Source organism: Crocuta crocuta, unplaced genomic scaffold (genome assembly GCF_008692635.1).
Source record: "Crocuta crocuta isolate KB4526 unplaced genomic scaffold, BGI_CrCroc_1.0 scaffold561, whole genome shotgun sequence".
Classification (NCBI taxonomy): domain Eukaryota; kingdom Metazoa; phylum Chordata; class Mammalia; order Carnivora; family Hyaenidae; genus Crocuta; species Crocuta crocuta.
Genome location: NW_027530529.1, coordinates 2,156,415 through 2,179,199, shown reverse-complemented (window position 1 = coordinate 2,179,199; position 22,785 = coordinate 2,156,415).

Here is a 22,785-nt window from a genome sequence, read left to right as displayed (position 1 = left end):
CTTCAGCGGCTTGTAGCAGATTCGCAGAGTTGTGAAAGTGTCACCAACAATCAATTTTAGGACATTTGCATCATCCCAAGAAGAAACCCGTACCCATTCTCTAGCACTTTCTGGGGTGGTGGTGAGCATTACATGAAGACATGCGTGAGAATAGGCCTCAACACAAGGCCAAGGACACAGTTCGTGTCTAAGAAATACGCATCCCACAAGTCCTGGCCGGGGGCTTCGTGCAGAAGCATGAAGACAGCTCTGCTAGGCCCCCTCTCCAAAGCCCGAGGAAGCTGAACTCTCTTGTGGAGGTCCCCTGCCAGGCATTGCTTATGCTGGGTTGCAGGCTGGGGTTTGGGGGCGTGGGGTTCAGCAGAGGGGGAGGTGTGGACCAGAAAATTCCTCACACACAGAGTCCAGTCTGCAGGACTCCTATCAGAAATTTACCAGGAGACGGCCTCCTTTCCCACACCTGTCAGGTCAGGACAAGTAGAAACAGCAGCCCCTGTGTCTCATGGCAAATTGTCAGTCAAGAATAGCTACTCTGGGGGCGCCTGGGTGGCTCAGTTGGTTGAGTGACCAACTCTTGATTTTGGCTCAGGTCATGATCTCACGGTTTGGTTTGTCAGTGCTGCCAGCACAGAGCCCGCTTGACATCTTCTCTCTCCCTCTCTCTCTGCCTCTCTCCTGCTGATGTGTTCTCTCTCTCTCTTTCTCTCTCTCTCTAAAAAAAAAACAAAAAACCCAACTTAAAAAAGAAAATGGCCACCCTGGAGCCCAGGGTGATTACATACCAACTTGGCTATTGTCTGAAAGTGGTTTCATTCTCTCCCTTTTCTTTCTTTCTCCTTCCAAGAAAAACATCATTTTCATAGTCCAGTTGTATTCTTGATGAAGGAGCTTCTGAAGAGAGAAATGGTCTGGCTTAGGGCAGGACTGGTCATTGTCAGCATGTCGGCCTCAAGAACATGGCACTGAGCCAGGGATCTTGCCTGGGTGACCACAGTGCATTACAATCAAGGACAGTTCTTGTTTGTTTTCTGTCTTAATTCTTTCCTAGCACCCATTGCAGTGGCGAATGCGTAGTAGGTATTTGATGGATTCTTGCTGATGGAAATAATGGGTATAGGGATACATGGATGGTGGAAGAGATGAATTGATGCATGCATAGAATAGATGGATGGATGGGATGGATGGTTGGGATGGATGGGTGGATGGGTGGATGGGTGGATGGATGGATGGATGGATGGATGGGTAGATGGGATGGATGGGATGGATGGATGGGTAGTGGATTTCACTAGAATGTAAGTTCCAGGAGGGCAGAGGTTTTCATCCGTTTAATCCACTGATGTATGTCCAATGTCTAGTGCTTGGTGCATAGTAGACACTAAATGTTTATTGTTTAAATGGGTGAATAGATGGATGAAGAGTGTATGAACAAGTGGATGGATGGATGACAAATGAATACTAGCTTACTATTTTCAGTTTATATCGTGTGCATTATTTGACCCTCAGCCAAGCCATGCGATGTAGTCTGAGCAGGCACATAATTGATTACTCCCTCCATCAAGCCATGCAGGATTCTTGGTGTTGCATGCCTACTTCTGTCCCAGGAACACTCTCCAACATTTTCCAGAACTGTGAGCTCCTCCAAGCCCGAGTATAAATCTTTCTCATATTTCTAGTACTGAACACAAGGCCTAACACACTGTAGATAGTCTGCGTTGGTGGACCAAATAAGTTCAGTCACTGCCATTTTGGAATGGACCAGAGAAGTGACAGAATAAGTTGCGGCCACACAGTGAGGAGGTGGTGGAGCCAGTACTGAAACTTGCCTTCAGACTGCGCATCTTGGGGTTGTTTCACATCAGATGAGTATGAAGACGATCTGCCTGCCTAGAGAAGGGGGCAGCCCCCATGAAAACTGACCTTCCCACCACTCTAGGAAGCCGAGGAGCTCATGAGGGGCACCTGCTTAAAAATAACACAGTTTTTCCTGACCCTCCTGGTTAAAATGCCTGCATCTGCCTAAGCCCCTGTCTCAGTTAACAGACAAGGATCATGTGATGTGCTGAGGGGCCTGGCCATCTATTGGTGCATAATGGAGTCACTACCAGGCGAGATTTCCTAGCACAGAACGCTGATAGGATTTAGAGATACACGCAGGAAACTCCTCACTGTTGGAAACTGGTGTTTTGTAAGTCAAGGCTGCTTTTGATCACTGCAAACCTGACCCTTATGAAATAAAGCCCCATCCTAGTCTTTTGTCGAAGAGGGTAAGAGGTCGTGTGACATTGTTGGAGGGCATTAGCCTTTGGCTTCACAAAGACTTGGGTTCAGATATAAGCCCCACTGCCTACCTGCTTAGGGAGGCAGGAAAAGGGGAGGAAGTTAAGTGCCTTCTGAGCATCCAGTTCATACCGGGTCACTTCTGGTGTCCAGGAGCACAGAATCACTGCAGCTTTCCCATAACCCCTGAGGATTTGGCATGGTTGTCTTCACTTCATGCATGAGGAAACCAAGGCTCAGAAAGCTTAGGCATCTTGCCCAAGATCTCACCTTTGGTACCTGATAGAAAGGCATGGTTGGTCTGACTATAAAACCCTTTCTACCTTGGGACATGACAAGCCACCAAACCTCCTTCCCTCCCCCTCCCCATCATTAATGTAAGGAGGATACACTAGCTTTTCCATCTGCTCAGTCTGTACCGTGAATAGAGTGACCCCCTTCAGTCACAGGTGTTTGCAAGAAGGCTTGAACCCTTCCACATGAGCAGGCTCACCTTCTGCAGACTATTTGTACCCACGATGCTGGCAGATTCTCTGATGACAAGCCTTTTGAACATTTGCCAATATCTCAGCCCTCCTAATTAAAACCACATTATCTGTGATGATTTTTAATGATAGCATTTGCAGAGTTGGGATACTGTCTGGTCTCAGGTTCAGTTTGAAGTTTTCCCTTCTGAACAGCACAGGCAGTGGCCTTGACAATGGTCAGGTGGAGGTTCTGTGCAGTCTGCTCTGGTAGCCTGTCTATTCTCCAGAAGTCTCTACTTGGGGAGGCTTGTCCGGGCTGGTGGATGGTCTGGCAGTCCATATGCCAAAGACACATGTCAGCTCTTTCTTGTTTATGATTTTTATTGCATTAGTTGAGTCCTGCTGGCCCCCCATCCTTCCAAGGTGCAGGTGAACGGAAGCAAGCAGATCAGCATTTGCTTGCCGTGGTTGCTACCAGACTTCCAGGAGCACCTCTGGCTGGTGTTGGTTCGGCCAGCTGGCCTGTGACCCCTCCCACTGTTCTTTCCTAGCTGAGGACCTTTGCACCTGCAAGGATGGTGTGCTTCTGGCCTTCCATCCAATCCTGACCTGAAACTGGAGGAGACTAAGGAACAGCAAGCTGAGTGATTGGTCTATTTGGATTCTTTAAACTATTGTACTCACTCTTGAATGGTGAAAATTTTTTAAATAAGTTACTTAAGAAGGTATAACATGTTTCCTTTGGGAGACAGCATCCAGCTTTTGAGGCTTCTAGGCTGGCCTGGACCCTGGGCTCATTATTAGGCCTAGTTCCTTGGTACACCGAACAAGGTCCAGCATAACTAGTCTTTATTTGCCTTCTCAGCCCATCTCCTACTCAACTGGGTGCATCCCATCCTCAGAAATGCTGAACTTCTGGCATTGCATCGCATCATCTTTTCCTTTACCTCACTCCCTTGCCTCCCATCCCCCCATCAAACTAACCCCTCCTTACCCTGAATGTNTTAGGCCTAGTTCCTTGGTACACCGAACAAGGTCCAGCATAACTAGTCTTTATTTGCCTTCTCAGCCCATCTCCTACTCAACTGGGTGCATCCCATCCTCAGAAATGCTGAACTTCTGGCATTGCATCGCATCATCTTTTCCTTTACCTCACTCCCTTGCCTCCCATCAAACTAACCCCTCCTCACCCTGAATGCGATGCAGGGGTTGCCTTCTCCAGGAAGATGTTGCCACTGACCCCAGCTAGCGGAGGCCCCCTCTGCTGTCCTTATGTATTCTCTCCCCCGTACAGATCACTTTACATGTGTGACAGTTGCCTGTCTGGGTATCCTGCCTATGTCCTGCTCACCTTGGCAAACCCACAGGGCCTGGAACAGAATTGTCCCTTAGTGATTGTGGTGTGACCAGATGGATGGATGAAAGAAGGCAGAGAGGGTTGATTAGTTACCTAACTGAACTGCCATCTCACTCCCCAAAGCCCCATCCCCAGAAAGCCCGATGACCCAGTAGAAGTCATGAAATCTGAAAGTAGCCAGTGTGAGGCTCAGAGCAAGACTTTAGGAGTTGGAATCCAAAAGGCAAAGTACCTGATCAAAGGCAGGATTCCTACCTTCCAGACACACCTGCCATGGACATTCTTAAAGACCCAGCTTTCTGATCCTTTCAACTCTGAGCTGAGATTTTCAAGTGGTTCTGTTGCAGTTGGCATCATTTTGCAAATTCTCACGGACTGCTCTAGTTTCTCAGTGACGTGATCAAGTTGTCAGATCTCTAAGCTTTTCGGGTTGGACAGTCCCAGCTGGGGTTTCTGGCTCTGCCAGTTCCCGGAGGTGTGACCATGGACAAATCTGCTACCTTCTTTGGGGTTCTCTACTGTTTTGGGAAATGAGTATACTAAATGAGATGATAGGTGGTCAGTGCAGGAAACTGGTCACACTCTCAAATGAGGTAATTGCAGAACATTTAATGAAGGTCAGCATTTCAAGGAAACTGGTAAGGGATGGTGCAACACCCCAGAATTAGCAGGGAAGGAGTTGGAGTAGATACTTAGAGAGTTTTACCTGCAGAAGAGGGTGCTGGACAGGGGCCATGGCCTTAGAAAGAAGAAAGACGCCATTGCCAATTACAGCGTAGCAGGGAGGAGTTGGGGGGGGGCGGGGATAAGTACCCCAACCTTATTTTCATCCCACCCTGAGACTGGTGCCTCCTGTTGGCTAAACCCAACCAGATATCAGAAGGAAAGGAAGGTCAATGATAACGCCTCAAAAGGTCAGCCTCCTTGAGGCCTGAGCAGCATAGGAAAGGGTAGAGAAAGGAGCTAGAGGGGCAAATGGAGAGAATCCGATCCAGCCCTGACCAAACAGTGTCTTCTCAATGCAGGCCACTTTTCCTTGCCTTCTTAACTCTCTACCTCTTAGGAAAAGGGACAGAAAGAGAAGACTGAACGCACCTGAACACTCCTTATAAGTCCCCACAAGAGCGTGTTAAGGACGAAGGTGAAATGGAGAGAAAGAAGAAAGGGTTTTAAAATTTTGATTATCTGTGGATTTCTTTTATCCACGTTATCTCTTTCCGCCAGTAGCTGGGATAATTGAAACCTCGTTGCCTTCTCGAACTGCAGCTGCTCCATGTGCTGAATGCACATCAAAGGTGTTTTTGTGAGGGGCTGTATGCTGTAGTTTTTAATTAATTTTAATTTTATTTTTACATTTGATCTAATAGAGTCAAATGAATCTTTATTGCTCAGATATCACCAAACTGGTGAAATAGGTCAGCCTTCCCAGGAGGAGTTCTTTGAACTTCTTTGCATGTGCAAATCACTCCTGCCAACAGACTCAGGCTCTGCAGGCAGATACCTGGCTGTGGGCTTGCAGGGATTGGTGTGAGAGGCGAACCAGGTGTCAGGAAAATGGAAGGCCAGGCTGAGCTGATGGTGTGAGCATCCCGATCGTCCACAGACAGCTCATACTGTGTGCTTTACCAATGGAGTAAAGGAAAAAGGGGTTGGTTGCCTGTGCTTCTCTGCAGAGAGTCCGCTGGGAAAATCAACTTGGGGGCACCTGGGTGGTTCAGTCAGTTGAGCATCCAACTTTGGCTCAGGTCGTGGCCTCATGGTTGTGACTTCAGGCCCCACGTCGGGCTCTGTGCTGACAGCTTGGAGCTGGAGCCTGTGTCTCCCTCTCTCTCTCTGCCCCTCCCCAGCATGCACTCTGTCTCTCTCTCAAAAATAAATAAACATTAAAAAAAATAACTTGAATACTTGAGATGGAAAATAGCAGCCGCCTTTGTTTTTCCTTCCCAACCAGCAGGAGGATCCGCACCATGCCTGCCCCTTCACGATGACTTCCAGAGCTGTCATCCATGGGGCTCCTGCCCATGCTCCTCAACCCAGAGGGAGCCTCTTAGCCCAGGGAGATCCTCCCTCAGCTCTGGCACCCCTGCCTTTCCCTGTCTCCTAAGAAGGCACACTAGGTCCTTCTAGTAGTCTGAGGCATTCCTTTGCCCTCCTTGAGGTTTTCAAGGCTGTGTGTGAAAGCATCTGTTCTACCATGATGTCCTCTGCCTTCTCTCCACCTTCCAAGCCCCACTTCCTTCTTTTTCCAGTCATCCCCAGGAGAGAACTTCTTGGGCTTTCCCAAGGAGCCCATGTAGCAATTCAAAACATCTCCCCTGTCTCACGCTTCCCGGTGCGCAGGGTCCCCCAGCCTCCACTCCCCCACCCCCACCTCACTTGCCTGGCATGCTTGAATACGTTAGAGTCAACGTGCAGTATGATGCCAAGCTATAACATTTATTAGACCTTTAATGTGTCCAAGGAAAAGGAAGACAACAGTGGCCTTTAAATCTCACTGCCCAGATAATTCCTATTAACGTAAAGAAAAAAATAGAGGTACATGGTCAGAAAGCACGAAGTGCAGAAAGATAAAACAGAACCCATAACTCATCTTAGGCTCCTAAGTTGCCTCTCTCCAAAGGTGACCGCTCTAAAAGCGTTTGTTGGTATTCTTCCAGAAAAAAACAAATGTAGACCCATGTTTTATTTACACCACAGAGGTCACTTTCTCCACCGTCTGTACCTTGACACATTGAGATGCCTCCTCGTCCGTTCTTACGGAACTCACTGGCTCTGATTAACTGCCGCATATCCTTACGGAGACTGAACACACCAGACATTGCTGACTTCCTCCTCTGTCCGTGGACTTGGTTTTTGAACCAGATCCTGTTTATGTTTTGGGATCCTGTTTATCTTTAGGGAATTACTTCTACGCCCATCCAGGCATATTTAGGTGATAGCTGGAGGATCAGTTCCTAAAAATAGAACTGACGCCCAAAAGTATATATAGTTCAGTGTTGATGCCTGTTGCCATAGCCCTCCCAGATGCTGTTCCTCCCAGCAGAAGCTGAAGAGCGGCACATATTGGAACTTACCAGGCTCTTCCATTGTTGTCAGCCTGGTGAGGAGACATTGCTACCCCACTGTCATTTTCACCTGCACTTCTTTAATTATCTGCGCAGCCAAACAGACTTTCATCTGTTTATTATCTGTTTATATTTGTTCTTCTCCAAGCAGACTCTTCATATCCTTTGTCTATGTTTTCCCCCTACTGGACCAGGGGTAAATTTTAAAGTATTTTATGAAATCAAAGGCAGGATCCACATCTCAAATCTTTTCATTTTATCATTGATTTTATTTCTGTTACTTTTGAGACGGCGAATCGCAGGGAGGGATGAGGGTCTGAACATCTCTATAGTCTGTTACTTGAGCAGGGAGCCCCCTGTAACCTCTCAGAAGGCTCTGTCTGCTCCTATTCCAAGTAGAACAAGACAGTTAATTATTTAGCATCCCAGTGGTTCAGGGGGTGGGGGGAGCTCTACCAGTCAGACCGTGCTCTCGCGGCTCCTAGATACTGTACGCTGAGACACGGGTCAGCTGTGGGGCTCCGTGCCATCCATTTAGATGAGGCCTTTGCCAGTTGCCTGTTGTGAGCCTCCAGGGGTCACATCCTTGACACCATCTGCTGGACCATGAAGATCATCAGCATGCCAAGGAGTCTGGCAGGCTGTGATTATTTTGTATTTTAGTGCATTTATTTTCCTGGCACGAAGAAGATTCCTTTTCTGGGCGAGCTCTTTGTGCATCAGACACCCCATAAAAGGAAAACGAGCCTCCTTGGGTACCTTGATACGTTTGCCTGGGCCTGAAGGTGGTCAGACCCTGAGTGTGAGTTTGGGTGAGTACAGCTGATGTGTTTGGCCCCAATACGTGGGTTGTTACTCATCTGTTCGTTCATCCACCCATTCCCCCCACAAACAGGTTGAGAGTGGTCTGGCATAGAAGTTCAAAGTTTAGGCTTTACATACAGAATAAGCCTCAGCTCTTGAACCCACTGTTGTGTGCCACTGGCAAGCTACATTACCTCTTGCTTCTTGGAGCCTTTGAGTTTCCTTAACAATAAAGGAGCAGCGATGCCCACTTCCGAGTTGGGAAGTCTCTTGAGGTAATACATGTTTTAGGCAACTGTTGCCACATCACTAACAAAACCCTTAACCCTCGAAAATGTAGCGGCTTAAAGCAGTAATTTATTGCTGCTCATGTTATCTGGGCATCAGCTGGATGTCGGCTACTGTAGACTGCACTCGGCTGGGTGTGGGTCCACTCTGCAGCTTGGATCCAAGTCTGCACCCTGAGCCCTCACCCCCCTTGGATTGGCAGGGTTCCTGGGGCATAGTCTCAACTCTCTGCCTTTGTGGGGAGGTAGTGGAAAGTTCAGGGCAAGAGGGCATGGAGTGAGGGATGAAGAGTCAGGAGCAGTGATGCAGTCTTCCATTCTGTACACTCGCTGGTACCAAGTTCTTGCCTTACTTCTCTGGCCAACACATGATGGCATGGACTGCTTGACAGAGCACTGCTCTCCCCGTGGCTGATTTTCCAAGTCTTGTGCTTCTTTTAATCCACAGAGTCTTTTATCTCTCCCTTCTTCGGCTTCCCAAGGATTGGGCTTCTGGAGAAAACTAAAGGAAACTAACACTCAGAGCCTTTACTATTTTTTTCTTTGCCTTGACTATTCCATAGTTTCCTGGGATTCTCGTTTTGGAGTATTCTCAGCTGTTAGTTCTTCAAATATTTCCTCTCCCCTGTTCTCTCCTGTTGAAATTCCCCTGAGTTCTATGTTGGTACTTCTGATTCGCTCCACCTTTATTTTAATACATCTGGCATATTTTCCATTTATCTCTCTGGGCTACATTATGGGTAATTTCCTCAAATTTATCTTTGCATTCCTTAGACCTATCTTCAGATTAACTAATCTGCTGTATCATTTAGCCTCTGGATTTTAATTTTAATGACCGTGTGGGTTTTTTTTTAATGTCTCAGGTTTTATTTAGTTCTTTTTCAAACCTGCCCTTAATTTTTTCATAGTGTCTTATCCTCTTAATATGATTTTTATTCCTTCACCTTTCGTTTTTAGTCATTTAAATACATTTATAACCTGTCAGGTAATTTTAGTATTTCAAGGGTATTAAGCTTCCTTATTGTGTCTGCTGGGGAAGTGTTTTCTTGGGTAATTTGTAAATTTGTGTGTGTGTGTGTGTGTGTGTGTGTGTGTGTGTGTGTGTGTAAGCTCATCTTCAGGTGATGTGGTTTTAGTGATGGTTATTGTTTTATTTGAGTGGGATTTCCCTGTATTCAGGGCTCTGGAAGTGCTGTTACAGAATGTATAGAGTTATTTTGTGCCTGATCTGACCAAACACCACAGAGATTTCACTGGCCCTGGGCCAGATTTTACATTAATTTCTTGGTTTAGAATTCCTGCAGCCCAGAGGCGATATAAATTTGGATTTTGTACTTGCATATGGTACAGGACTGAGTTTTTCTATATCATGGGCTAATTTTCTTTTCTGTCCACAGTCCTGAGTGAAAATAAGCTTCTTAGTCTCTCTTATAGTTGAATGGGCAGAGATCTCATTTGTAGAGGGGAGAGACCCTTTAGAGGTCCTGACCTTATGAGGGGGTTTTAGGGGCTCCATTCCATCCCCATGCCTTCCCTTTGGTCTACATCTTTTTTCCCCCCAGTGGATGGTAAAACCCCAGCCCTTGGCTATTATGTCCATTTTTGTGTCTTGCACACTTCTGGGCCACTCACCATGGCTTCAGCTCTTTTACTCAGTGCTCTAGTTTAATGTTCCTTATTTTTTTTTCCATTTGATTTTGTTCTAGATATCTATATAGTTTTAGAAAGGAGGAGGATCCTGTAAATTCAGTCTCCCATATTGCTGGATCCAGAAACCAGAAGCCTAACACTTACAGCTCCTTACAAACAAACAAACAAAAAAAAACAAAAAAAGAAAACCACTGTGGGATCCTTTCTGTTTTCAACTTCTCACCAGGATATAGCCCACAAAACGCATGTTTGTTAAATAATTGAATAACCAGACACTTGTTGGATTTAAAAACTGATCGAGAATTAAAGCCTTTGCCTAACAGGTTGCTGTCTAGGGTCGCCTTCTATTGACTCCAGTAATAATTAGAGTTTCAATTATTCATTTTCAATTAGAAACATGGAATAATGATCACAAATGTCATTAAGAAATTGAATTGTGTCTAATGCTGATTTGATAGAAGGCAATATTTCCTAGGCCCATTCCTTTCTTTAATGCCCGGAAACCAGACAGCCTCAATTAGAAGAACCAAAGTTCCAGCCGAACTTTTGAAACATGCAGAAGGGAGTGAAGGGCAGCAGCGTTGACCCTCAATGACGCAGACGTGCGGGGCTTCATTCCTCAGCTGGGACAAAGGCCCACAATCTAACTCCTCCCAGGTGCAGGTTTGGAAGTCACCAGATGTGTCCTCTTCCCTCCTTGTACCTTGTATCCTAGGTAACCTCAACACAGACACAGACAGTGGCCTTTGGTGGCCGGCACCAACACTTTGGTGTCCCTGCCCTGTGCCTGGCACCCTGCTCAGCTCTGTACCTAGGTTGTCTCAGTCTTCTAACTCCCCAGCATTTTCTTAGGAGAAAATTAGTACAGAGCAGGGATAGACGGTGTGTTGGGCATCCGTGGTGCATAGCAAGTGTGTCTGTAATGAATGAATAACGCTATAGCTACTGTTAGGAATCAACGGATATTTAGCTCCTACGAAATGTCAGCTACTGGAACAGTCCCCTTCCATACATTTTCTAATTTGATATTCAAAACCAACTTCTGAGATTACTCTGCCTTTAAATATGGTAAACCAGCTCGGAGGAGATAAATCACCTGAGGCCACATAGCTAGGGAGTGACAGATCTGAAGTACAAACCCAGATCTCTGAGTTTAGATGAGCAGCTTATTCACATTGTGTATAGAGAAAGTGAGGAAGTTGGGGGAGTATCTCTCAAATAAATAAGGCATGTGAATGTTATGGTATGTTTGGGTGGTTCAGAGGCTTTTTCGCATAATTCCTGTTTCTTAGAAGAGTTTCAGTTGGCTTTGTTTGCTGGGTAGATAAATTTGAAATGAGACCCAGCACTGTGCCTGGCACATAGTCAAGATTAATAAATATTTAATGATCCAACCAGTTCATTAATGATGTAGTTACTGGCTGAGTGTTATACTGCCATTTCTTTTAAAGGTGGACTAGAAATGGGGCGCCTCGGTGGCTCAGTCGGTTAAACGTCCAACCTTGGCTCAGGTCATGATCTTGCGCTCTGGTCCACAAGTTCGAGCCTTACATCGGGCTCTGTGCTGATAGCTCAGAGCCTGGAGCCTGCCTCGGATTCTGTGTCTCCTCTCTCTCTGCTCCTGCTCTGCTCGTACTCTGTCTCTCTCTGTCTCTCAAAAATGAATAAACGTTAAAATATATTTTTTAAGGTAGACTAGAAGCATGGTAGAAAATGCACGGAATTAGAAGGTCCCATGTCCAAATCTTTTCGTAGCATGTTTGTGAGCTCCGTGCCTGGGGGCAGGTGGTTAATCTCTTTGTGCCTCAGTTTCCTCATCTGTAAAATGCGGGACAATCTTAATATTTACATGGCTCCTTTAAGAATATACAGTGTGTAGATAAAAGTACCAGATAGTAGTACTGGATAAAAATCATTGTTTTTATTGTAAGCACACAACCAGTTTCGCCACTAGGGTTGCTGTTAATGATGCTGAATAAAATTGGTAAAGAGCAAATCATTGCTGGAGAACAGATGAGAACACCTGGATCCCATAGGCAGCAGAGAAAGTTAAAATTCAGATGGCATCCTTCCTGTTTCCTGGCCTTCCGGAAACCTGGGAACCAGCTTCTACTACCATGGAGCTGTGGCCAACGGAAGTAACACATCAAACAGAATGGGATGGTGGAGGAGAAACTTGTCTTCCCACAAAAGGAACAAAAAACGGCCCATTATTCAAAGTCTCTGCTGAAAGGAAAAAAAAAATCTCTGAAGGAAAAGTTGACCATATTCTGTGGAAGATGCTGTAGTTTCCATGGCAATTAATGGTGTTAAGTGCACTTCATAACCCAAAGGTCTGTAGTGAAGTTAGAGACAGAAAAGGGGAAGGTAGTTTTTAAAAATAGTATTTGAAGATTTTTTTTTTCTTTGAAAATCCTTTTACTGCCCCTATCGGGCAGGAGTTCTAGTTTTGAAACCTTGGAAAGATGTGCAAAATGACTTTAGGGATGGAATTATAGATACAGTTGAGACACCCAAAATAGGCTCTCTCTGAGGCATGGTGGACACTTCTCCAGGAATTGCCACGATTTATTCTGTGTGCCAGCACCACCTCCTTTTTCTGGCCCTGGCCGGAATTCTCTGACACGGTGCTCGCTGGCCACAAAGGAGGGGTTCACTTTTTCTAATTCCCAAAACCGAATGAGTTCTCAGGAAGGAGAAGTTCGCAGGGCCCCTGCTCTAACCCCTAAATCCTCTAGGCCGTTGAGTGAAAAATCAGTCAACAAGTATTTATTTGTCAAGTGCCTACTGAGTGCCAGGTAGCTTGCTGGGAGATTTGCACAGCTGTCTCAGAGTAAGAGTGATAGCATCTCTACCCCGAACCTCAGAGATGCTCAGTGAAGCTCCGTAAGAACCACAGCGTTCCAGAAAAACCGTGTTATCTCTTCAACAAGATGGACAACTTGGCCTTATGTCTTTCAGAGGGGCCAGAGTATGAGCCATCCAGGTGAACAGCCTTCTGTGCTCTCCTGTGAAGACCCAGCCAAAGTTACGGACCACACTGCCACTCGCTGCCTTTATCCGTTTTCTTACCTGTAAAATGGTGGGGGAAGGAACATGCACACAGGCTTAAGGCCTGCCAATGTTCAAGTGCTCTGGGAGTCCAGAAAATTCTCTTGTTCAGTCTTTGATGTAAAAGAAGCTCCTCAAGGGGCACCTGGCTGGCTCAGTTGGTTGAGCGTCCAGCTTCGGCTCAAGTCATGATCTCGCGGTTTATGAGTTCGAGTCCCTACATCAGGCTTGCTGCTGTCAGCCTGCCAGCCCAGATCCTCTATCCCCTTCTCTCTGCCCCTCCCCTGTTTGCACTCTCCCAAAACTAAAGAAATATTTTAAAAAGAAGGAAAGAAGTTCCTCAAGAATGTGAATTTGTTGTAGAAGGAGGCCATGTAGTACAAAGGCACCAGAGGCATTGGCCTGGAACAGACCTGGGTTAAATCCTGGTTCTCACACTTCCTGGCCAAGAGACAAGGAAACGTTCACATATTTCCATAGCTATAATAATTTGTTAATGGTTACATTGGGTGCTGTTGTAAGGATTAGTGATAATGAACATGAACGCTGAACCCAAGGCGTGGACCGGCTGGGGCCTCAGTAGGCGGTAATTCTGGTAATGATACTTTTTCTGCTGTCGGAAAGGAAGATCGAGCCTCCAGATCACTACTGAAGGCTTGGTGTTGGCACGTTCTTCTTGTATGCTGAATTCCTGTTCTGTTAGGTCTTTAAATGACTCAGCTTTAAATTCTGGGGATGATGTTCTGGGGTCCCCACTGGAAGGTAATCCTTGTCTTTTTGTTTTATTTGGAAGTTTTTGAGTATTTTATTGTGAAATACAGTATTCGGACTGAAAAGTATGCCCCACATATAGGTACCAACGAATAATCGAGAAGTGGACACCCGTGTCACCACCCAAGCACGAAAGAAACACTGGTAATATTCCNTCGTTCTCCCCTCCCCCCCCCCAAAGGAAACCAGTGCTCTGCCTGGGTGAAAACTCATCCCTTCCATTTCCTTACTGTTTTGACATCTGTGTGTGTGCACCGAAGCAATTTCGCTTAGTTTGGCCCGCTTTTTGTATGTCACTCAGACGAGGTCACATAATAAGTATCTTCTGGTGTCCGGTCTTCTTTGTTCAATCCCATGTTTTGAAGATTCATTCAAACACTGTGTAGTTTAAGTGTGTTCATTTTTGTTGGTGTATGATACGCCGTTGTGCAAGTATCCAGAAATGACCAGCTCTCCTGTCAAGGGGGATTTGTTTCCAGTGCCTGGCGGGTATAGACAACACCGCTGTAGACATCTTTCTATGTGTCTTTGGCTGTGCCCATCTGCTGGGTTGGAAAGCTGGGTCATAAAAGGCTAGTCTCTTCGACTTTCCTACATGATGTCGAATTATTTTCCACTGAGTTTGCTCCCTTGCCTTTTTATTAACTTTGGCTGTAGAGAGAGAGCTCTGCCAATCCCATGGAGAGAGGCCCCAGTTTCCTCCGCTCTAAAATCTGAGAAATAAAAATCACCTCACAGGCTTTAATAAAGATGGGGTGAATAACATTTGTGTGCTTAGCAATGTCTTATTAGCTAACATTTATTGAGTACTCTGTAAAAGTGGTCCATTTATCTGGCCCCCTCATCTGCCCTTTCCATGATGCATTTATCTGGAAATTTGGCCTGAAATTATGTAGGGACTTCATCTCTTACACTGCTGTCTCTCTCTGCCTCTGTCTCTCTCTCTTCGGTTTTGGGTCTTATATCCTACTAACTTAATACATTTCTTTCTTTCTTTCTTTCTTTCTTTCTTTCTTTCTTTCTTTCTTTCTTTCTTTCTTTCTTTCTTTCTCATTCTCTCTCTCTCTCTCTCTCTCTCCCACCCTCCCTCCCTTCCTTCCTCTTCTTCTTCTTCTTCTTTCCTTCCTTCCTTCCTTTTTCTTTCTTTCAACTACATGCTATGTGCTTTTCCTGCATCATCTCATTTAACCTTCTCAACAGTGCCATGACATTAGTTCTGTTATTATCTCTGAAGCAACTGAGGCACAGAGTAGTGAAGTGACTTGGCCAAAGTCCCCCAGCTAGTGAGTGGGGGAGTCAGGGTTCACGTGCATGCCTCTGCTTCCAGGGAGGGCACCCTGACAGGACTCAGCACAAGGGAACAGAGCTGGTCCCAGGTAAGGCCCTACTAATGCTTGCCCACCAGCCTGCCACCCAGTGTGGTGTTTTCAGTGCAGCCTGGGCTCTTACAACGTGGGACGTCTCCTCCTTCAGTGTGTGAAGATAGACACGGAGACCAAGGAGCTTCATAAAGTCAGTTCATCCACCGTGCAGTGGTCACAGACCTCCTGCTGTGCTGGTGGGACCGCAGCATTCAGGATAAAAGCTCTGGAGACAGGCATACCTGAGTTCTTCCAGCGCCAAAGATTTGGTGCCATAGGAGAGCCACCATGGCTACAAACAGCCTGCATATAAGGAGACTGTTTTCTGTGCCCAGGGTCAAGGATGAAGGGACATGCAGTTGAGAGCATGTCTGCCTCGAGAAATCAAGGAAGCCTTTCTGGAGGAGGTGGCCTCCATCTTGTCTCCTTAAGCTACCTTTGACTCTTAGAGAGCTGACCCACTATTAAAGAAGCCTCTTCCCCTCAACCCCTGTAACCTCTCAGGGTTCTGCCCTCCTTTGGCCTAGAAGTCTCTGGTTATTTAAGATAGGCCCTGGGCAAAGATTTCACCCCCTGCTCTGAGTTGTCTTCCTGTTCTCTGTTTCCTCATCCCTACTGCCACTCTGCTGTGGCTTCAGGCTTGCGAAGGAGAAGACTGTTTGTTTTATAACAGGAGCTTAACATGATTCATTTCAGATTCCCCAAGGACTTTTGTAAGGTTTGGAATGAGTCATAATATATTTTTTTATTAAACTCCAAGACCCAACAAGCAGGAAACTGTTCGACAACACAATATAACTGATGTACTGCAAAGCGGGCTTTTTTGTGGGTGAGTCTTCAAGCTGCCCCAGAAACTTCCGTGCCTCTCCTGTCACTGCCTGGTTCTGGAGGGACGTTCATAGGGCTTTAGCGACTCAGCATGCCACGCTCAGCACACGCGCGCGCACACACACGTACGTGCACACACACGCCCTGCCCCTCCTAATGCCAGACACGAAAGCTAAGGGCAACACGGCCCCTTTTTGCAGTCCCACCTCCGGACTCTCCCAAGAACAAGGGCCTCGCAAGTTCTCCATCCCCATGAAGCTGCTCCGTAGGGCAGGATTCCGGGAGGGGTCTAGGGACCACCCCAGTATCAGCACCTCAGACTTTCATAAAACGCAAATTCTCGGGCCCCAGCCCAGACTAGTGGGTCGTCACCTCTGGAGGCTGGGCCCAGTGCTCCGTGTGTGAGGGGGGCCTCCAGGCGGTCTGATCCTTGCTGAAGTTTGAGAACCACAGGCATAGGACCCCCTCACTCCCAGGCTGTCCCTGGCCCAGCAGTGCCCGCCTGTGTCACCTGGAGCCTGTTGGCATTGCCGACTCCTGCCCGATCCGAATCAGCATTTCAACAGGACCTTCAGCTGAATGCCATCCATGTTTAAAAGCGTGGCTACATTAGGACACAGCTGGGCCCGAGTGGAAATCTCCCCCTCCCTCTACCTGGCCATGTGATGGTGGCCGGACACGTGACCTCCACAAGCCTCAGTGTCCTGATGGGTAAAAATAGAGACCGTTGTGTTCCCAGTTGTCTCAGTGTTTCTGGGAGCGCATCTCACAGCCGCGGCCCCCCTGGAGGTGCTGGGAGCCTCTCCCTGCCGAGCGCATAACCTCCTCCCTGCCGACACTCACACTCCCTGGGTGATGGTGGCTCTGGCTCTGTTCTTATAGCTGCCCCCCCCCGCCTCCTGTGCTTCTGCTTTTCTCGTGATCACAGATCCCCACAGTGTTTGGTTGAAGCTCTCTGATTCTGCATGTGGAGAGGTTCTTAATGGTCTTTCCTTTGAAGTGTTTCGTATTTTCTTTAAATTCAGCACTGCCCTCTGATCGGGGCCTGTCCAGGGGCCTCTCCAGCACAGGTCGGGAAGAGGGTTACTCCCCTGCTGTCCAGTGTGGGGCTGCCTTCGAGCACAGCAATCGGGCGGGTGCCACAAAGCCCTCTTAACACACAAGGGTCCTTCAGAAAGGGCAGAAAACAGGATACCTCGAATCTGATAAATTGCTGAGAAGCGCTACAAATGATCTCTGACTCACAGACCTGTCCCCCGTCCCCTGCCCCCTCTGTGTCCCAGACCCCTGATGGGAACAAGGACACAAGCCCCGCTCTGTGCCCCAGATGAAAGGCGACGAAGCCAGACACTAGGGGCGGGGACAAGGTGGGGGTGGAAGTGCACTGACCCTTTCTGGGGCCACCCAAGGGGAGACAGAGGAATCAAAGCCTTTCCAGACCCCGGGCAAGTGGCAATTTCCCTTCCCAGGGTTCGGGGTTTAAAAAAGTGCACCGGACAGGGCTGCCTGTGTGCACAGAGGGACCCCCGCACACTGTCAGAGGGGCGGATATTGAGACTGCTGGTGAGAAAGGCAGTTTGGCAGTCGATTCAAGAACCTCACAAAAGTCCATATCCTTTAACCCGGCAATTCTACTTCTGGGAATCTATCCTAAGAAAATAATCTGAAATGCAGACCAAAATTTATAGACATGGGTGTCCCCTGCAGCTTTATTTATAAGAATAAAAACTTGGCAAGCACTAAATGCTCCACTTTAGGGATTTGGTTAGGCAAATTATGGTCCCTTCATAGAATGGAATATTTTGTAGCCGTTAAAAATGATGTTTACAGAGCTTTTAATGACATGGGGAAATGCATGTGGTTTAAGTGGAAAAGGCAGGATATGAAATGACACACACACAGTGTGATCTCAGCCATGTAAAACAATTAGGGAAGACTCACAGGAAACACATACACGCGTGCGTGCACGTGCACACACACGCACACACACACCGTTAACAGTGGCTGTCTCTGGGTAGTGGATGGTGGATAGTTTTTTTCTCCTTTCTTTTCCACCTTTCTAGGCTTTTTCTACATTTGGAAATGATTGGTTATCAGCTCTGGGAAATGTATTTATTTAAGCTTCACAGCCGATGAAGGGAAAAATCCCCATTAGTTCGAGTTCTGATGAAGGCTACAACAGCTGTTTCTCCCTCCTGTATATATGTTGTTTTTGAAATCACAGAATAAAATCAAATAAACATTATTTACCAAATTAAAATGAAATCAAAATAAACAAAGCATCTGAGGCCCTGTTGAGGAAGGGCCTCTGCTCCCCAAAGAAACGATTGCCTGCTTCTAGCTTATCATTTTTCAGGGATCTTATAAAACCAACCACTGTGAAATTGACTTCTAACTGATCTTAATTGAGATGGGGCCCAAATGCGAGGATCAGAAATGAAATTCAGGACGGCCGCCCAGCGGGCTGGGCCGTGAATGGGGCCTTGCAAATCCCAGGTCGCAGATGAGCTGTCTGGGGGTTACTGTACAGTTCTAGATTCTGCTGCCAGCCCTTCACGAACCTGCCACCCATTGGCTGTTTTGTCGGGAGCTCAGGGCTGAGCAGGAGTTGAGTTTAGATTCCCCGGGCCTGCAGGGATTTTAGAAAGGATTTTAGAAAGCCTGTGGTTGACATTCCATTCTCTACCATCCCAGTACCCCCACCCATCCACTCCCTCTCCTGGAATGTAAGTACCACCCTGTGTCTGTCCCTCTCTGGGAGTGTGTAGAACACTAAGCGATGGTCTGCCCTGAGCAAGTATCATGTTAGGTCTCTAACAAGCACTGTGGTTTTTAATCCCCATAGCGACCCTGTAGATGGAAATATTATCAAGCCTCATTTTAGAGTGTAGAAACCTCAGGGCGCCTGGGTGCCTCAGTCGGTTGAGCGTGTGACTCTTGATTTTGGCTCAGGTCATGATCCCAGGGTGGTGGGATTCAGCCCTGAGTCGGGCTCCACACTCAGGAATATCTTGCTTAAGATATTCTCTCTCTCTCTCTCTCTCTCCCTACCCCCCCACTCTCTTCTCCCCTTCCCTTTCTGTGACCCCTTCCCCACACTTACTCTGTTTCTAAAAATGAAAAATAAAAATTTAAAAAGTAGAGTATAAAAAATTCAAACATTCTTCCTTCTGCATGTTGGGAAGCTGATACGACTTCAGGGGTTAGACTCGTCTCCTCACTGGATCTCTTCCCACTTTGGAGTGACCAGTTCTCTTAACAGGAAAAGCAAACCGTCCAGGGCCCCCCACACATAGGCTGCAGGATGCCCAGGTCCCTCCCTAGTCTCCCCAAATCTCTTTGACCGGCCTTTCCCTGCTTGCCACCTTGGTGCCTGGCCCTCTTCTTCCTGCCCTCCTCCCTTGGGGTCCCCCAGCACCCTTCTTGCAGCCATCTTCTGTTGGATTCATTCATCGCTCTCTGAGACAGAACAATATAACTCTTCTTTGTCTGAATCCAGGAAGCTACCCTTTCGTATCCCAGCAGGCTCGTAACGGCATTTTCCTCCCTGAAAGAATTCTCAAAGATACCTTCTGACTTATTTTCAAGCCAGGCAGCTTCCAACATTTTAAAATAACTGTGTGTGTGTATGTGTACACCTCTTACCGCACTGTACGCTACAAAATACAACACTGGAATACATCTAATATTAAAATGAAGAGAACTAATTAATGAGCAAGGAAACAGAACAACTAATATGTTCTAAAATGGTAACAACAGGAATGTACTGGTGTGCTCACAGTTTTGAAAATCTCCATAAGGTCGCTCTTTTCTGGGAAAATGTGAATTACTCAAACTAACTAAAAAAAAGTAGGAAAAAACTTTAAAAAGATCTTAGGCAAAGGGAATGTGGAACAAGGTTTTAATGGAATGATTTATTTTTACAAGGCCCCAGGTTAAGATGATTTAATGTGGAAACTTCCCAAGTATCAAGGCATAAATGATCAAATGATCCCCATGCTTGCCAAGCGGACATGGTTTGGGATCAGATGGCCTTGTGTCAATGCTGATTTACATTTACCAGTTGCGTGGCCATGGATGAGTTATTCGATCTCTCTGAATCTCAAGTTTCCATACGAATTCCTCAATGGCAGTGGTCATGGGGAGACAGAGGAGCCCATGTGGGCTTTCTGGAGGAGACAGCTTGTGCTGGACTTGACTTACCAGGAAACTTTCCCATGCTTGCTTGGACCCCCTTCCACCACGGCATGGACTTGTAAGTTGCCTGGCCTGTGTTATGGTAGAGTCCGTGCCATGGAAATGCCAGACCCCCATGTCCTGTGAGTGCTTCCTGCATAGCTAGACCTCCAGCACCGCTAACCCCACTAACGGGGTTAAGCCCTTCCTGTGCCCTGGCATGGTGCTGAGTCCCACGTGCACTAGCCCACTTAATCTTCCAAACAACCCTACAGGGTAGATGCTACTATTGCCCCCACTGAAATGATGAAACTAAGACACAGAGAGTGCCTGACCCAAGGTGCACTATTAAATAACAGCACCAGGATTGAAACTCAGGCCGTCTGGCACTAGAGGACTCCCAGACCACAGTTTTCTGCTTTGACTAGTGCCTGGGATTTACAGAGCCTTCGACAGTTGATGGTAGATGTCACACACCTCTGTGCCTTTCATCACTTACCTCTACTGGTAAGACAGACCTGGAGGACTCCCAAGTGACTTACCCTACGTCATTCTGCCAAAAAGGGATTATCCAGGGTCTAACTCTAAGGCTTCCCTCTGGCTTTTGGAGTTCCAATGGCTGCGGGGAACCCAGATGCAAGGCGAGCCATCCCTGTGTCTCAGCAGCTCGCAGCCTACTTATGGAGCACCGCTTGTGAATGCAGCCACTGCTCCAAGAATTGCCCCCAGGGAGACCTGCCAGGCCTCCTCTCTGCATCCACCACCTTCCAGAAGTTTTCGCACCCTCTGAGTCTCATGGGAATTTCTCACCTCCGAGGTCCTGCAGCTCTGATGCTTCTTAGTGTCCCTGAGGTATTTTACCACTGGCGTGTCATGTGCTCATGTCCTACACTGCTGAGGATTTGCTTAGGCCTAGTACTGTGACTTTGTGGCAATGAGCTCACGTTTCATCGTGAGATGGGGTAGCAGTGCCAGCCTCTTTAAACAGTCATCGTGCAATCAGAACATGTGGGATGGTAGCTCAGCTTTGGGTTTGGCCCTTTCTTTCTTTATCCCGGAGAGCCCTATGCCTCAGTTTCCTCATTCCTGGGATGGGGACAGTGATGCCTAACCCAGTGTCTAGGGTATGGATGACATATGTAAAGCATTGAGCAGAGTGCCCTGTGAGCACTAAGTGAATGCCAGTGACTAGTGTGTTGTGATTATTATCATTGCAGGACGGTTACTCCCCTGTCTTTCTTGAGCACAGGGACACGTATCTTCCATTGCTCTGTGATGCCCAGTCCTAATGACTGCACCATCATACCAGAGTTAGCAAAAGCAGGTGCACAGGACAGAGCGTGGGCCCTAGATCCCGTGGTCCCACACTCTGATTGACCTCCTTGAACCTCAGTTTTCTCATCTGTAAAATGAGGATAGCATCTGCCTCACAGGGTAGTTGAGAGATTAATGAGCCACGTTTCATGAAAGTGTTTGACCCAGAATACACAGAAGCAAGTTTGACTTCCTTTCCCTTCCTTGGTTGTATTTTTTCAGGGAACAGAGCCATATTTTGGACAAACTATATACATATTGCAGAGTTTCTGTAGGTTTTTTTTTTTTTTTGGTTGTTGCAGTTTGTTTTTATTTTAGGAGAATGTTCAAGGCTGGTTTGATGAGGAAGCATTGATCTAGCACCTACTGTAAGGACAGGACTATGTGGATACAGAGGAAATATAAAATGTGTCCCTGGCCCCAGGGTCTTCTGATGTTTTGCTCGTGGCTCAGTGGGATCAGATTCCAGTGCAAAGAGCTGTCTTTGCAGAGACCTCTCACCTGAGAGCACCTCATCTTGGAGATCCCATTCCTCGGAGCTCCCGAGTCAAGGACTGCTTTCCCAGAAATGTTTATTTTCCAGTAGATGGAGGAGTACAATCCAGAGAGCCTTCCTAAACTGTTAGCTGCATATTAATCTGTGGGGACTAATATCATCACATAATTAGTATAGCAGTGCTCCCAGCTTAATTGAAAATGCTGCATATGAGGGGCAGTTAATGAGAAATGCAAGACTTGATGATTCAGAACTGCTGAGATTTAGCGGTTTAGTGGGTGTTGCAAGGAAGTGTTGGATTTATTTCCCTTTGCTATTCTCTTTGTACATCTGGACAGGAAGGGCTCTGAAAGAAGTTAGGAACAGTATGTATGGGTAGCGAACTCTGATGGTCTGGAAGTGTCTCAGCTCTTCGGGACCCGGCAGAGAGCCAGGCAGGCAGGAAACGGGGAAAAAACCTCTGCGGTGACAAAACACATTGCTAATTTGTCTGTGTCCTGCAGCCCCTTCACTTTTCTGAGAAGTCCTCTCAACCCACCTCGTAGCCTGTTTGTGTATTCTTACTTTATACAAGAGCTTGGTGAAGCCAGATCAGCCAGTCCCCTGAGCGTTAGCAGAGCAGCAGCAGCGGCCCCCAGCAGCAGGACCCCCTCGGTTTAGGGGCCCAGTCAGTAGGGTCTTCAGGGCACAGAGTTTGTTTGGGGTCCAGGGGGGATACAGACACTTGAGAATGAATCCCGCTCTTAAGGGGCTTACAGTTTTGGGGCAGACACATGTTGTCTCCGTCGTGCCTCTTAGTTTCAGACAACAGAGTTGGCCCTGGCTAGTTTAAATCAGAAAGCGATTTAGTACAGGATATGAGGTGACTTGCAAACTTTCTG